This window comes from Octodon degus, unplaced genomic scaffold, assembly GCF_000260255.1.
Source record: "Octodon degus isolate 3935 unplaced genomic scaffold, OctDeg1.0 scaffold00111, whole genome shotgun sequence".
Taxonomy (NCBI): Eukaryota; Metazoa; Chordata; class Mammalia; order Rodentia; family Octodontidae; genus Octodon; species Octodon degus.
Window position 1 is genome coordinate 3,262,163 of NW_004524687.1, and position 4,926 is coordinate 3,267,088.

At 38.0% G+C, this 4,926-nt stretch overlaps 1 protein-coding gene across 6 annotated transcripts in view; it reads right to left on the minus strand.

The window, feature by feature from the left end:
* Positions 1-4,926, minus strand: part of Zmym2 (zinc finger MYM-type containing 2) — a 152,243-nt gene that overhangs the window by 77,858 nt on the left and 69,459 nt on the right. The window lies entirely within an intron of this gene.

A 4,926-nucleotide genomic window follows, 5' to 3' on the forward strand; every position in this document is an offset into this window, starting at 1 on the left:
TGGTGCTGGGGGATTGAACCGCGGTCCCCGATGCCTTGCCAAGCTTGTTCTAAGTAGGTGCTTTAGACCACTGAGCCATCTCTCCAGCCCCCTACAAGATCATCTTTCACAGAAGTAGAACAAATCATCATCATCTCCATCTCCATCTCCATCTCCATCACCATCATCACCACCACCACCACCACCACCACCACCACCATTGGCAGCTGCAGCAGCAGCAGTAGCATCCTAAAATTCATTTGGAACCAGAAGAGACATAGAATAGCAAAGGCAATTTTGGGCAACAAAAGCAAGGCAAGGGGCATCATAATCCCTGACTTGAAATTATACTACAAAGCTACTGTGTGATAGATCTAGCATGGTACTGGCAAAAAACAAGACCCAAAGATCAGTGAAACAGATTAGAAGATACAACAAAAACTACAGATATGCTCAGCTACCTTCACTGGAAGATAGCCTCTCTAACGATAATGCAAAAACCGGCTTTCCACATGCTGAACATTAAACTTAGATTTCTATTTTTCACCATGCACTAAACAAAAATCAAAATGGATCAGCAATCTAAATATTAAAACAGAAACATTAAATCTGCTGAAAGACAGAATAGGTAGAATTCTTGAAGACAATGGTGTAGGCAAAGACTTTATGAATAAGCCCAATCACACAGGAACTATCACAAAGAATCAATAACTGGGATCTTATCTTATTAAAAACCTTTTGCAGGGCTGGGGACATAGCTAAGTCGTCTAAGTATCTGCCTGGCAAGCTCAAACATCTGGGTTCAACTCCCAGTACCACAAGCCATGCCTGCCCTGAAACCTTGGGTGCACTGTGCTGGCCACCGAAACCGTGCATAGTGGCACACACCTGTAATTCCAGCACTGGGGAGGCTAAAACAGGAGGATCACTATAAGTTTGAGCTGTGTAGCAAAACCCTTTACCAAATAAATTAGTAAGTAAGTAAATAAATGATTTTTTAATAAAAGCTTTTGCACAAAGAAATCACCAACAGAGTGAAGAGACAACCCACAGTGAGAAAAAATGTTTGCCAGCTCTATCTCAATCAAAATTACTATTCAATATACAAAGAATTCAAAAAAATCAGACTTCCCATATTTATTTATTTATTTATTTATTTACTTACTTACTTACTTACTTACTTACTTACTTATTTTTCGTGGAACCCGGACTGAACTCAGGCCCTTGTGCTTGCCAGGGAAGCACTTATTCCACTGAGCCATCTCACCGGCCCCAGACCTCCCATATTTAAAGACCTAATCCAAAAATGGCCATCTGAGATAAACACTTCTCAGATAAAGAAGTACAAACAGAAAATAAGTATATATTAAAAAATGTTCAATATCACTAGTCATGCAAGGGATGGAAATTTAAACAACAGAGATTTCATCTCATCCCAAAAAGAATGACTATTGGCAAGAAATCAACCAATAAACAATGGTGGAGGATCTGTGGAGAAAAAAAGAACACTTTTCCACTGTTAGTGGGAATGTAGACTCATGCAACCACTGTGGATATCAGTGTGAAGATTACTCAAAAAACTAGGACTGGGGCCGAGGAGATGACTCAGTAGAATAAGTACTTCCCTGGCAAGTGCAAGGGCCTGAGTTCAATCCCCAGTTCCACAAAAAAAAAAAAAAAAAAAAAAAAAAACACTAATTTTGGGGCTGGGGAGATGGCTCAGTAGAATAAGCGCTTCCCTAAGTTCAATCCCTGGTTCCGCCTGACCCCCCAAAAGACTACAGGTTCCATTTGACCCAGCTATTCCTCTTCTGAGTATCTTCCCCAAAGAAATAAAAGTATCATACAACAATGATACATGTATACCCATGTTTATAGTAGTAGCACAGTTTGCCCAAATGCCCATCAACTGAGGAATGTACAAAGATGTGGTTTTTTATACAATGAAGTACTATTCTTTTTTTTTTTTTTTGGTAGAACTGGGGATTGAACTCAGGCCCTTGCACTTGCCAGGAAAGCGCTTACTCTACTGAGCCATCTCCCCAAGGATTTTTTTTTTTTTTTTTTTTTTGCAGTCTCAAGATGCCTTGAAGCTTGAGATGTTTGTAGGTAAACAGATGTACCTTGAGACCACATTTGTAAGTAAAGTTAACTGGACAAACGTAAATATCACAGTGTTTTTCAGGTGTGAGAAACTAAATGAGTAATTAAGGAGCAAAATATGTAACAGGTACTGTTGAGGAAGAAAATGTTCAAATGGGGATGGAGTAAGGTAGAAGAAGAGAAGGGAAAAGTAAAAAATGAGAAAAAAAATGGAAAAGGTTTTGTAAATGGGTACGGCAAGATGAGGTTGAAGGAAGGACAGGACAATGGAGAGAAAAGAAGAAACAAGATATATATCATGCATAGGTACAAATTATCTACAATGATCATTATGTGGATCTAAAATGCAAAAGCAAACTTAAGTCCAGGGGGAAAAAAGCCAGCAAAATCTAAGAGGCTGTACTACAGATGATGCCATTATATAAAAAGAAACTTAAAAATTAATGCAGATTATTACACATGAGCATTTGTACCCAAAATAAGGAAAGAACTCATTAAAACAACAAAAAGACAAAATATATGACTAAATAAGAAAGCTGATTTCACAAATGGAAAGGGATACCCTGTTCGTTAATTAGATAGTATGGCATCATAAAAATGCCACTAATGCTGCTAAAGTTAATAATAAATTAATTAGATTTCAGCAATAGGAGGAGTATATGTGGTAAGGTTATAGAAACAAAAATAATAATTGCTAATAAAATCTTGAAAATGAAGCATAATTGAGAATTGTATTATTCTTTCACATACCACAAGACACAATAAATGGCCCCATATTAACAGAATCCAGACACAGTGGTGCATGTGTCCAGTCCCAGATACTTGTAGGCTGAAGCAAATGGATCACTACTTTCAGGCCATTCTGAGGAACCAACCAAGTCCCAGTATGAAAAAAAATTTGTATAAAGGGCTGGGGATGTGGTTCAGTGCTTCCTGGGTCCAATTCCCAGTACTGAAAGTCACAGAGAGTGTAGCAGGTGTACTTCATGGTAAAGTGCTTGCCCGGCATCTGTAAGGCACCAGCACCACAAAAACAGTAACAAACTACATACAGTGTAGTGTGAAAGAGCACATAAATAAGCAACAGTGACAAAGCACTAGAAAAGCAGAAGTCATATAGTACTTAATATATGATTTAATGTACAATCAAAGTAGTATCTCAAATTCCTGGGCAATGGATGGTTAAGTAAATCCTAATTTAGGAATTTCAAACAAGGACAGTCATTCAGAAACAGTTAAAATCTGATCCATAACTCAAGTATATACCAGAATAAGTTATATATGGAATAATATTTGAATATTAAAATGAAGACTTATAAATATAAGAAAATATGAAAGTATTCCTTTAAAACCTAGAAGAGGGGAAAGCATACAACGCAGTATCTAGAAGCAACAAAACTGTTAAGTTTGACTATTAAAATTTAAAACCTTATATGCCCAGAAATAGAAAACACAATAGCAAAACTGTTCCCAGAACAATCAGTTACATATAATGACAAGATTCAGTCTCATTACATATTAATACTATTTACACAAAGTTCATAAATAATTCAAACTATGATATCTAAAGCCCAAGAATTCTTAGCTTGATAAGACAAAGGGGATAACGGGAAAAAAAATAAACGAGCTAATGAAAAAGTTAATGTTTCAGCTTCTTTCTTTCTTTCTTTCTTTCTTTCTTTCTTTCTTTCTTTCTCTCTTTCTTGTTATCTTAGGGAAGGGTCTACAGGGTGTTCAGGACTCGTAGTGATCAGCCTATTTACAGCCTCCCAAGCGCTGGGATCACAGGTGCGTGCCACCATGCCCAGTCTCAATCACAGTCTCAGTGCACCCTAAGGGTGGGGCTGGCTCAGCAGGCCTGGGGAATCAAACGCCAGGCCCCTGCACCTCCTTGCAGGTGCTTTAATCCACTGAGCTATTTGGCTAGCCCTTTGTTTTGGTTTCTTGAATTGGGTTTTTAAAATAAAAGATGAAAAGCACAGATTGGATCCTTATAACACTTTATGATACAAAACTGGTATTTTTCCAACTTTACAGATGAAAATAGGAGGCAAGGCATTGGAAAGCTATGTAATTTTCAAAGGACACAGATAATAACTGATAAAGCCATAACTTTACATCAATTAACAACAAAGTTAGCACTCCTAATAAAACTTGTAGGGGCCGTGGACAGAGCTCAGCAATCTAAGCGCCTGCCTAGGCAATTGCAAAATTCTAGGTTCAATCCCTCGTACAAGATGCCATGCCAGTCCCACCCCGGCACACTGTGCTGGTCACGAGAGACTGGGTGTAGTGGTGCACACCTGTAATCCCAGCATGGGGGAGGCTGAAACAGGAGGCTCACTATCAACCTGAGCTGTGTAGTGAGATCCTGTACCAAATACATAAAATTTAAGGAAAAAACAAACGAAAAAAAACCCCAAAAAAACAAGTATCAGAAGAGCCAATATGCAGTATCAAATGGTACCACTTGCCTTGGGAATTAGTTTGGCCCATTCCATTTATATAACCTTTCTTATCTACAGGCCTTTGAAGTATGTCCCCCTTAACATAAATGCTATAAAAGCAGAAAGTGTCTATTTTTCATTTTACAGTATTATTCCCAGCAATTTATTCTGGGAAGTTGAGGAAGTCTGCAAGTCTGAGGCCAGGATGGGCAAGTTTGTGACTCAGCAAGAGTGAATCTCAAGATAAATAAAAGAGATGGGGAATATAGCTCAATGCAAAGCCCTGGGTTCAATCTCCAGCTTTTTTTTTTTTTTTAAAGCCTTAGTGCAAAGCCCTATATTCAATCGCCAGTATTTAAAAGAAAGAAAGAAAGAAAGAAAGAAAGAAAGAAAGAAA